The following is a 12228-nucleotide window of genomic DNA, read 5'->3' on the forward strand; positions in this document are numbered from 1 at the left end:
GAGCAAACGCCGTTTGGCCGCGCCTAGTGCACTCTCCGGCGCTTCGCTCGCAGGCAGGCTTGGAACAGCGTTAAACGCTGTTTCCGAGCTCTCCACAGGCAGAGAAGCTGTTTGCAGCACGGCAAGTGCTTCTCCTAGCCTGGGAAGCGAGCAAACGCCGTTTAGCCGTGCCTAGTGCACTCTCCGGCGCCTCGCTCGCAGGCAGGCTTGGAACAGCGTTAAACGCTGTTTCCGAGCTCTCCACAGGCAGAGAAGCTGTTTGCAGCACGGCAAGTGCTTCTCCTAGCCTGGGAAGCGAGCAAACGCCGTTTAGCCGCGCCTAGTGCACTCTCCGGCGCCTCGCTCTCAGGCAGGCTTGGAACAGCGTTAAACGCTGTTTCCGAGCTCTCCACAGGCAGAGAAGCTGTTTGCAGCACGGCAAGTGCTTCTCCTAGCCTGGGAAGCGAGCAAACGCCGTTTAGCCGCGCCTAGTGCACTCTCCGGCGCCTCGCTCGCAGGCAGGCTTGGAACAGCGTTAAACGCTGTTTCCGAGCTCTCCACAGGCAGAGAAGCTGTTTGCAGCACGGCAAGTGCTTCTCCTAGCCTGGGAAGCGAGCAAACGCCGTTTGGCCGCGCCGAGTGCACTCTCCGGCGGTTCGCTCGCAGGCAGGCTTGGAACAGCGTCAAACGCTGTGTCCGAGCTCTCTACAGGCAGAGAAGCTGTTTGCAGCACGGCAAGTGCTTCTCCTAGCCTGGGAAGCGAGCAAACGCCGTTTGGCCGCGCCTAGTGCACTCTCCGGCGCTTCGCTCGCAGGCACGCTTGGAACAGCGTTAAACGCTGTTTCCGAGCTCTCCACAGGCAGAGAAGCTGTTTGCAGCACGGCAAGTGCTTCTCCTAGCCTGGGAAGCGAGCAAACGCCGTTTGGCCGCGCCTAGTGCACTCTCCGGCGCTTCGCTCGCAGGCAGGCTTGGAACAGCGTTAAACGCTGTTTCCGAGCTCTCCACAGGCAGAGAAGCTGTTTGCAGCACGGCAAGTGCTTCTCCTAGCCTGGGAAGCGAGCAAACACCGTTTGGCCGCGCCTAGTGCACTCTCCGGCGCCTCGCTCGCAGGCAGGCTTGGAACAGCGTTAAACGCTGTTTCCGAGCTCTCCACAGGCAGAGAAGCTGTTTGCAGCACGGCAAGTGCTTCTCGTAGCCTGGGAAGCGAGCAAACGCCGTTTGGCCGCGCCGAGTGCACTCTCCGGCGGTTCGCTCGCAGGCAGGCTTGGAACAGCGTCAAACGCTGTGTCCCAGCTCTCCACAGGCAGAGAAGCTGTTTGCAGCACGGCAAGTGCTTCTCCTAGCCTGGGAAGCGAGCAAACGCCGTTTGGCCGTGCCTTGTGCACTCTCCGGCGCTTCGCTCGCAGGCAGGCTTGGAACAGCGTTAAACGCTGTTTCCGAGCTCTCCACAGGCAGAGAGGCTGTTTGCAGCACGGCAAGTGCTTCTCCTAGCCTGGGAAGCGAGCAAACGCCGTTTGGCCGCGCCTAGTGCACTCTCCGGCGCTTCGCTCGCAGGCAGGCTTGGAACAGCGTTAAACGCTGTTTCCGAGCTCTCCACAGGCAGAGAAGCTGTTTGCAGCACGGCAAGTGCTTCTCCTAGCCTGGGAAGCGAGCAAACGCCGTTTGGCCGCGCCTAGTGCACTCTCCGGCGCCTCGCTCGCAGGCAGGCTTGGAACAGCGTTAAACGCTGTTTCCGAGCTCTCCACAGGCAGAGAAGCTGTTTGCAGCACGGCAAGTGCTTCTCCTAGCCTGGGAAGCGAGCAAACGCCGTTTAGCCGCGCCTAGTGCACTCTCCGGCGCCTCGCTCGCAGGCAGGCTTGGAACAGCGTTAAACGCTGTTTCCGAGCTCTCCACAGGCAGAGAAGCTGTTTGCAGCACGGCAAGTGCTTCTCCTAGCCTGGGAAGCGAGCAAACGCCGTTTGGCCGCGCCGAGTGCACTCTCCGGCGGTTCGCTCGCAGGCAGGCTTGGAACAGCGTCAAACGCTGTGTCCGAGCTCTCTACAGGCAGAGAAGCTGTTTGCAGCACGGCAAGTGCTTCTCCTAGCCTGGGAAGCGAGCAAACGCCGTTTGGCCGCGCCTAGTGCACTCTCCGGCGATTCGCTCGCAGGCAGGCTTGGAACAGCGTTAAACGCTGTTTCCGAGCTCTCCACAGGCAGAGAAGCTGTTTGCAGCACGGCAAGTGCTTCTCCTAGCCTGGGAAGCGAGCAAACGCCGTTTGGCCGCGCCTAGTGCACTCTCCGGCGCTTCGCTCGCAGGCAGGCTTGGAACAGCGTTAAACGCTGTTTCCGAGCTCTCCACAGGCAGAGAAGCTGTTTGCAGCACGGCAAGTGCTTCTCCTAGCCTGGGAAGCGAGCAAACGCCGTTTGGCCGCGCCTAGTGCACTCTCCGGCGCCTCGCTCGCAGGCAGGCTTGGAACAGCGTTAAACGCTGTTTCCGAGCTCTCCACAGGCAGAGAAGCTGTTTGCAGCACGGCAAGTGCTTCTCCTAGCCTGGGAAGCGAGCAAACGCCGTTTGGCCGCGCCTAGTGCACTCTCCGGCGCTTCGCTCGCAGGCCGGCTTGGAACAGCGTCAAACGCTGTTTCCGAGCTCTCCACAGGCAGAGAAGCTGTTTGCAGCACGGCAAGTGCTTCTCCTAGCCTGGGAAGCGAGCAAACGCCGTTTGGCCGCGCCGAGTGCACTCTCCGGCGATTCGCTCGCAGGCAGGCTTGGAACAGCGTTAAACGCTGTTTCCGAGCTCTCCACAGGCAGAGAAGCTGTTTGCAGCACGGAAAACGCTTCTCCTAGCCTGGGAAGCGAGCAAACGCCGTTTGGCCGCGCCTAGTGCACTCTCCGGCGATTCGCTCGCAGGCAGGCTTGGAACAGCGTTAAACGCTGTTTCCGAGCTCTCCACAGGCAGAGAAGCTGTTTGCAGCACGGAAAACGCTTCTCCTAGCCTGGGAAGCGAGCAAACGCCGTTTGGCCGCGCCGAGTGCACTCTCCGGCGGTTCGCTCGCAGGCAGGCTTGGAACAGCGTCAAACGCTGTTTCCGAGCTCTCCACAGGCAGAGAAGCTGTTTGCAGCACGGCAAGTGCTTCTCCTAGCCTGGGAAGCGAGCAAACGCCGTTTAGCCGCGCCTAGTGCACTCTCCGGCGCCTCGCTCGCAGGCAGGCTTGGAACAGCGTTAAACGCTGTTTCCGAGCTCTCCACAGGCAGAGAAGCTGTTTGCAGCACGGAAAGTGCTTCTCCTAGCCTGGGAAGCGAGCAAACGCCGTTTGGCCGCGCCTAGTGCACTCTCCGGCGGTATGCTGCAGGCTGGCTGCGAACAGCGGCTGGGCGCGGTTTCCGTGCTGCCCACAAGCAGAGAAGCTCCTCCAGCACCGAAAGTGCATTTTCGGGGCTGGGAAGCAAGATTTCACTTATTCATTATCTGCAGTGCGCTTACCTGCTCGGCGTGCTTTGCGGCGGCTGAGATCCTCGAGGAGCGGCAGACACGCGTCTCCCGGGCCGGGAAGCGTGGCCTCGCTGTTTCGTCACTTCCGGTGCTCCTGCTGTGCGTGCAGCGCTGTGCAGAGGCGGAGGAGCTCGAGGAGCGGCGGCCACGCCTCTCCGGGGCCGGGATTGGAGAAGTCGCTTGTTCGTCACCTGCCGTGCGCCTGCCGTGTTCGGCGCGCTCTGCAGTGGTAGAGAAGCTCGAGCAGCTGCGGCCGCGCGTCTCCTGGGCCAGGAAGCGAGAACTCGAGCCCGATGAGGAGTGTCTGCTTCTGCTTTTAACTTGTGGAAAGTTCAAAGCCTGTGGCTGTAAAATTAGCAGCAATACTGGTGCCTTCTTTTATCGCTCAAGGTCACTGGCCAGCAGGGAACAAGAAGTGTCCCAGGACTTGTTGGTGCCCTGCCAGAGAGAGAAGCAGCAAATGGTGTTGAGAGAATTTCTGGGAGTGCATGTGGGATCCTGCTTTTCTTGACAGCTTGAGAAATGATCTGAACAGAAAAAATATCTTTCTTTTTACAGGAGAATCTGATGTGGAACATGGGACCAGGATGACTTGCTGTGACTTCTTGAAAGCTGGAAAGAAGGCGATGTTAATCTTTTTGGCTAGAGGCAAAGTGTCTGCAAAGCCTTGGAAGAAGCCTATGCCAGGTAAGTGAGGACACGAACAGGAAAACACCTGGAGGCTGTGATGTGATTTCACGGAGGGTTATGGATTCCTGTCTCAAATGTCCATGTGTCAGTAGGGCTGGATCCAAGTGCCCTGGTGGAGAGGCAGGGTTGTCCTGCATTCCAGCTTTTTAGTGGCTGGAGTTTTGCCCAAGGAAGAGCAGCATCCTGATTTTGCTGCCATGTTCAGCCAGCACAGAGCTGTTGGGTGCCTCCGTCCAGGAGCAGCAGGAGCCTGGATTTCTGTCCCTGGGATTGCCTTGCTGTCCAAGACGAGGGCTGAAGGTGAGGGGCAAGGCAGCGCTGGGAGCTCTGGGAGTCAGGAGTGCCAGGCCTTTCATCTCCTGGTGCTGCTCAGGTGTTCACCAGAGGGTTTTTTTGACGGCCTTTGGCTTTCTGGATGGAAGCAAAAGGGTCCTTTCCCCTCCCTGCCTTCTGTCATTCCCAGGTCAGCCCCTGCTCTTTGCTGGCAGGCTAAATAGCCTCAGGAGTGGGCCGAGGAAGTGCTGCCTGATCTGTGAGGTTCCACAGGAGATGGGAGCAGGCTTTGCGCAGAGGTTCAAGCACCTTGGGACTTCCTGAAGGCCTGAGGCCTGAAGCAGAGTCTTGAGGCAAAGCTGACCTCTGGGTGAGCCTTCAACCCAGATGTTGTGTTTGTATCCTGTCGGCAGTGCGGTAGCCAGGATCATTAGTGTTCTGGGCTAGGTCCGTGCTCATTAGTGAAACATGGCTTGACCTTTCTGTGTTCAGAGGCCGGACAGGGCCCTGAGATGAGTCCTGTGGCCTTGTTGGGAGGAGCGGGGCCAAAGGCAGCTCCTGCATTGCTCCTGAAGCCCTGGCCAGGCTTTGGGGCGACGCCGGAGGAGGCTGAGCCCAGCTGTTCCCGCTGTGGGAGTTGTGTGCGCCTGTTTATTGCAGCATTTGCCCGACCTGGGCCCTGTCCCGGCACAGCCGGAGCCTCTTGGCCTGCGGGCGGGCGGACGCACCCGCGGGAATTGCCAGTTCTGGGGGGGCTCTCCAGGGCTGGGTTGTGACAGGGGATTCCCAGCTGCTGGGGGTGAGGCTCAGGGTCCCTGGTGCTGGATCTCAGTCCCTGTAGGTCACCTTGGGTAGCAGTGCTGGGGAGCATTGCTGAGCTTCTCCTTGGGAGGTTCTTGGCTGCTCTGAGCTGTCGCCAAAGACCCTGAGCTCCTGAGGTTGGTGTCTGTGTCTTTGGTGCTGACCCTGCCCCCTGGCCAAGTTACTTTGGAGGGTTTGAATAGGGTCTAGGGCTGAGTGCCCTTTGGGCAGTCTGCTGCCAGTCTGGTGTGCTCCTGGAAGTGCCGCTGACCTGCCAGGACTGAGGAGCTGCTGGCTGGGTGCTGCTTCTGTTCTGCAGTGGGAGCAGGTAGCCACAGGGATACAGGGGGAAAATGGGCTGCTGAAATGAAGGAAACAATATGCTTCTAACAGCAGCTACTTTCTTGTGTACATAAAGCTACAGTTCCAGTTTCTAGCACTACTCTTCATGGGTACAGGTGTCTCTCTCAGTCGGCTAAGTTATTTCTCCATCACGCAGGCAGGCAGGAAGGCAGGAACGCACGCACGCATCTTTCAGGGCACTTAATTGGTTAAGTGTCCATCACCGTGCTATGTGTCTCCTATCTGAGTTCTGCATTTCTTGGAGAGGCTTTCCTAGGCTCTTATTTTCAGAGCTGTTGTTGTTCCTGTAGCCTTGATGAATTCCTGCGAACTCTGGAAAAGAAGACTGCAGGTGTCATCTTCACTACAAACAGTTTGGCTGATACAGGGAATGGCCCAAGTTATTCAGATACATTGCTACACCGGGAGGGCTTAGAGAGAAACCTGGAGATGGGTTGTGGAAGCCTGAAGTGGGATCTTCTCCCCTGCCGACCCTTGTGTAAGAGACGGTCCGAAGATCCCTCATCTGCCTCACGACCATCGTCAAGGACAGAGACTGAAACCCCTAAAAGGGACTTGAAAATCTCAACACAGGAGTTCTGGCCTGGCTGAGGTGGGATGGTGGCCAAGTGCTGCCTGCAGGTGTGTTTGATGGAAAACACCCAGCACCCATATGGGAACATCAGAACCTGAGCAGAAACAATGGGCAAGTCACGGTGAAGTGACCGCGCCTGCTGACACTGCACCTGCTGACTTGGACTGGTTGACACTGTACCTGCTGATGACCGACTTGTTCTGGGTTCTCTGAATGAACACACTGCAATGATTTCCCCCAGCTGTTTGGCCAACTGCCTGTCGCTTCGGAGAGGACTATAAAAACCCTGGAGACTCCCGCTCACTTTTGAGATCTCCCCACTGGAGAAGATTGCGTCTATAGGCATCTTCAAAAGCCTCGAGGACTCGACCCTCCATGTTGGTAGCTATAATCCCCTTCCCCTCTTTTTCTGTCTTTCTTACTATTCTCCTTTTCTCTCCCCACTATCGCATTTGTTGGCACTAAATAAAGGTGCATTTGTGATTGAGTAAACTGAGTTTGTCCCCCGCTGTGTCTTTTGCGCTCTGAGATCCCTAAAACGAACCATCACGAACCCCGCTTGTGTGAGCGGATCGTGACAAGTTTGCATGTGAATAAGTTCATTTGTGTACCTTTTCCGCTCTCCCTCACCCCCCATTTCGAGCCGGTGTCCATTTTGAAACTGTCTCCTTCCCGTGGGGCCGTGCTCCCGCTGCTCCCCTCACAGCCCTGATGGCGACACGCAAACCAGAGAACTCCCTGGGACTGCAGTGCCCACAGGAGGTGGAGTGGACGCCTAAAAACCCCTAGGGCCGGTGAGCCATTAGCCAGACAGGACTCCAAACTACCCCAGTGAGCAGGGAGAACATGGGGCTGCTTGCTGGGGCTCCGTGTCTTGTCGCCATAAGTCAGATAGTGCCCTCTCTGCGTGACTGCCCTCGGCTTGTCAACGAGCCTGTGCTTTCCTGCGGCTCTCGTGGGGACGCAAGCCCCGGCTCTGTCGGGCACCTGGCAAAGCTGTTTCACCTCCTCGTCCTCATCGCTCCAGGGAGCAGTGGCGGTGTGTGTGACCCCTTGGGTTCCCCGCCCAAAGCTGTCCTAATACAGGCATTTAAAGGGAGATTTGTCTCCTGGCCCACTCATAACAGGTGTGGTCTCACTTGGATGTGCCTGCAGTCCTGGAAGCTTGACTAATCCTTTTTCTGCCTCATTTGGACCTTGAGGTTGTTTCATGGTGGTCTCACTTTCATGTGTCTGCAGTTCTAGAATGTTGGCTACCCTTTTTTCTCCTAGAATTAAACTTTGAGCTTGTTGGGGGGTGGTCCCACTTTGATATATCTGCTGTCTAGGTAGCTTGACTGCCCTTTTTTCTCCTACATTTGGACCCTGAGCTTGTTTGTTGGCATCTCACTTTCATGTGTCTCTGCTCCTGGAAGCTTGACCACCTGATATTCTTCTGCAGATAAAACTGGAATTGGTTTGGGGTGGTCTCACTAATGTATGTCTGCAGTCATGGTGGTTTGAGTACCCTGTTTTCTCCAAAAACTGGATCTTGAGCTTGTTTAGGGGCTCTCTGTGTCTGCAATTCTGGAAGACAGACTACCCGTTTTTCTCTTAGAAATTGGTTTTGAGCTTGTTTGGGGGTGGTCTCACTTCCATGTGTCCTGCAGTCCTGGAAGCTGGACTACTCACGTTCTCTTCCAAATCCACCTGGGCCTCGTTGGCTGCTGTATTTGGGGAGTGCAGGTACCATGTACTGTTGACACATGGATGGTTTCATCTGCTCAGGGGGGTTGTTCTCTGCGAGCAAACAGCTTTAGGATGGATGCCCTCAGACTTGATGTTGTATGGGGCACTCATCTAGCCTTCCAAATCAGTTAAATCGACCGTGGAGGTCAGTGAGGTGATGGATTTTTCAGCCAGACCGCCCTCACGTTCCACTTGGAATAGCGACCCTTGTTTCTGTAATACAGAAAAGCAAGGTTATGTCATTTGTGGCTGTCATTGTTTTAGCATGTAAATATCATTACATTTGAGGCTTGTATTGTACAAAGTTTTGCTCTTCACTCCTGGCAAAGGCCTTCTACGTTTTGTGTACAAAGTTCTTGCCATTTTTTCATTTCATGCCCTGTGTATAGTGTCTCTGGTATGTCGGGATGCAGAATAAGGTTTGAAATTGCCTACAGTTCTGATGTTGTACATGCACAGTGTGTTTCTGCTGATTGTCAGTGATGTGCTGTGGAAAATTTTGCCCTCTTGACTGTGCTTGTAGTCAAGAACTTGACTCTCTACTAAACAAAGAAGGTTAAGACCTTCATGTTTTAGACTGTAAGGAGAGGAATGAGGTGGAAAAAACCATCAAAGCTATCACAAGTATATTTAGAAATAACGAACTCTGATTTCATTTTGCTCTTGGAATAAGTCTGCTACACCTAATGACAGGTGGGTTTTCTGGAGGTTCTGAAATGTGGTGACAGGAAGCTTCTCTGAGTTATATCTTGGGCATAAAGGGTCCTCATGCATGCTAGACTGGGGAGAGAGAAAGCAGCAAGAGCCTGACAAGACAATGTGGTAGGAAAAAGGAGTGGGCAGAACCGACACAACCAAATAGGAGTTTAGCAGGGTAGTGCCACTAAATCGGAACAGGGAGTGAAAGATTGACAGTAACTGGGAAACCAAAAAAGTGATGGTTTCCTTCAGTGAGCTGCCAGGTACTTGTGGCAGTAGAGGATGGAGCTGCATAGGAATTGTGGGGAAGTTGTAGGTGTGGGACTTATGATGCAGGATTTGTAGAATTTGTAGATGTAGAATGATGTTTGCTTTCAAAGGAAAAGGCTGAATAAATTTAGGAAAAGGAGGGCAGACAAGCCCTACTTGTACTTTAAACTCATCCAATATTTCTCTGATGTCAAACATACGTCAAGATAAAAAAAATAATTTTAGCCAGAAATGGAAATTAAAAGTTTTCAGACTGCAGTACAGTGGAAGGTCTACAAATAGTCCCTCTGTGTAACAGGGCGGGAATATTGTGTTTTGGTAAAAGTTCCTTTTTTGACTAGAAGATCACTAATGCGACTGACTTGTCAAGTAGATCTTGCTCTAGTTACAGGGAACCGTTTTTTGCCCTTTGCGTTGTAACTTTGCATTGGGCAAAAAGTGATTTGTGGCAAAGTCACTGTAGTAAAAATTAGCCTATTCTCATTTTTTGTGTACCAGAGAACACTTTTCTTTTTTAACACTGTTGTGCCATTTTCAAACCTTGATACAGTACACAAGAACAGACAGCTTTTAGTGCACGTAGTATTCTTTGTATTAGAGCTTAATTTGAAATGTTTGCCACTTTGGAAAGGAGAGAGTGAAGGAACCTGGCTGCAGATTTCAGGGTGACTCATGAGCTTTATCTTTCTACTAAAAATAGAGAATTGCACAAAATCTACTAAATCAGCAGAAAAAACCTGGCATTTTGTAACACTGAACAAAATCCTGTATCTTGTGCCGCTGGCAGTTCTTAGCTGTGTTGGCTTAAATACAGCTCTCTTAAATGTGCTTTGAGTTTTGTTAGTTGACTTTTGACTTCCCTGTGTCTGCTTTTCCTTTTCCATTCCGTGCTGAGCTGGGTTGACAAAGTTCTGTTTACCTGCAGCTGTTTGTGTGTGTAATATTTAGACACTCATCTGAAAAAAAAAACCCTCAGGTAGTGGTGGATGGTTGTGAAGGGGTTCTCCTCCATGTGACAAACTTGTGTCTTAACATGGAAATGACAAATTTCAGTAAAATAGTTTCCACATAAAGTAGAAGCTTGAAGCTTCCTAGAGAGAGTTCAATTTGCTGCTTCTGTGGGGTGAGAATTTTCTCTTTTCTCTACCTTTGCATTGATATCATCTGAAACTCCGGTGTGATCCTTCAGATAGGCAGTAACAGGATCCTTTAATGCCCTCTGGATTGGACACTTGTGATGTGATATTGATCACTGCAGCTTTGAATCATCATTACAGACGTGAGCTAATACCTTAGGCTGAGTTTGATGGTGGATGATAACTCCTGTTTTCAGGCTAGAGCAATCTCTTTTGCTTACACCAGGAAATTAGAAAAGGCAGAGTGGCAATGAACAGTGTGACTTTGTCTTGCTTAGTTGGGAAAATATTGCTGTGTTCTGCTGTGTTTTGAAACAAACAAAGAAAAAAACCCAAAACAAAACCCAGTGCTTGTTTTATTTTTCTGAAGTTGTTGTTATGTTTTGGGGAACTCGGGGATGAAGCAAGATATTATCATAGAAGTGAAAAACTGTTCATACTAGAAGTAGTATTAGAACCAAAACAATTTGTAGGGGAATTCCTCTTACTTTACAGTCCTTGCAGTGTTCTCTTAATCTTGTTTTCTTTCCCTGTTAATGTGCAGAGGTTTGTATGTGGAGAGTTTTCCAGAACGTAGGTTCTCTATAACACTGCTTTTGGGGAATGAGAGAGGAGGAACTTTGTCTTGAAAAGTATTTCAAATCTTCCAGCTGATGGCTCTGTCTGCAGAAACACAGTTTTTCCCACCACTGCTAAGCTGCAGCTAAAAACGGTGGAAAGCCTGTTTTTTTGGGAGCAGAGGACACTGCAGCAACCCTGCAGAACAGCTGAGAAAACTTGTGGAAATGTTTGTTTTGCAATTTTGCCTTGTGACAACTTGCAGTTCCAGCATTTTCCTTAAAGAGAACGATTTGAGGTTGTGTGGACTGCTCTTATGTTTCCAGGATTGTCCTAACAGTCTTCAAACCATTGTTTTTACTTGTTACTTCAAGAGACAGGAAACTTGGACATCTAGTTTTGTCCAAACTCTGGATGAGGCCTTTGAAGGAGTATCTTTAAAAACACATTTCCCAGGCCTATGGAGACATGGTGTCCTACAGTCCTTAAATGTCCTGTAGGAAATAGTACTTTTTGTTACAGACTTCAGCTTGTATCGAGATTTAATATCAATGCTTTCAATAGATTCAAAATAATTTTCTGTCTCTGGTGGTGCATTCTTTTTCAGAGGTTTTTGTCTCACTGTTCTGCCTAACAGTGTTCCGAAGAAATGAATTTTTAACAGGAATTGAGAAGTTGTGGTTTTGAATCTTATTTCAAGGAGGCATCTCCAGGGATCAAGTTGAAGTGCATTACATTGGTTTGTTTCCATATCTGGGTTAGTAATTGGACAAATACGAAGACAGTTGGAAACACAGAAATAGGGTTTTTTTTCTTTTTGTATTGCTTCAAATTTAATTATTTTAAGAAACCAGATTTTGCCATAAGTTTTGTTTTTCCTGACTCCTGTCTATCCTTTCTAATAAGCGTTTTTCACTTTTTTAGGGCCGCTTTTTCTTGATGTTTAATTGTAGTGTGTCCCTTACTTGGCAATATTTTGCTCAGGGTGATTTGCAGACTAAAGTAGCTTGCTGATGAAAGTTAATTTTTTATCAGGCCTGTAGAGCCATGTGCTTGTGTGTGGGGGTGAGAAGAGGGCAGAGAAAGGGAAGAAGGCAAGGATTAAGTGAGTCGATACATGTGCAAGAGGTTGCCTGAACTGCAGAGATTAAACAAACCAAAGAAGGGCTCTGTCTAAAATGAGGAATTAAATGTATTTGTGACAAATATCAACATCTATCTCTAATTTGTTTTTACTCAAGAACTAGGCCCTTAGAGACTTGTGAAATCTACTGGCAAACATCATGACTACATTTTGAGAGACAAGAAATGTGTAAAAGGAAGAAAAAAAATGGGGAAGGGAGATGGGCAAGAGAATTATTCTGGTCTGAAGAGGATGGATGACTTTCTAGAGCCTATCTGGAAAAAATATTGACAGATTCAACAGCAAATAGCACATGGATGAGAGGTTTTTCTCCAAAGTAATTGGTGCCAGATGTAGCCCGTCCTTTAACTTGATAAAATAATAGTTTAGGTGTAGGAAGTTCATTATCTACACTTAAGAAACATGTCTGTGTAGTACTCTATGGGAAATTACAAAATAAGGCGTTAAAATGGTGGTTGGTAAACTGGACAGGGAATGACTGAAGGGGAGAGCAAGAAGCTGTACTTGGAAGGGAAGAATTGGTCTGTTAATACAGATCCTCAGG

The 12228-nt window shown here is 50.8% G+C and overlaps 1 long non-coding RNA gene across 1 annotated transcript; it reads left to right on the forward strand.

Moving 5' to 3' along the window:
- The first annotated feature begins 3661 nt into the window (after positions 1-3661).
- LOC136305437 (uncharacterized) lies at positions 3662-4828 on the forward strand. Its single transcript, XR_010725332.1, has 3 exons — positions 3662-3911; positions 4007-4135; positions 4602-4828. It is a non-coding gene; the product is annotated as an uncharacterized lncRNA (long non-coding RNA).
- Positions 4829-12228: the final 7400 nt, after the last annotated feature.

Source organism: Chamaea fasciata, unplaced genomic scaffold (assembly GCF_029207755.1).
Source record: "Chamaea fasciata isolate MVZ Bird 193981 ecotype frontalis unplaced genomic scaffold, bChaFas1.0.hap1 SCAF_408, whole genome shotgun sequence".
NCBI lineage: Eukaryota > Metazoa > Chordata > Aves > Passeriformes > Sylviidae > Chamaea > Chamaea fasciata.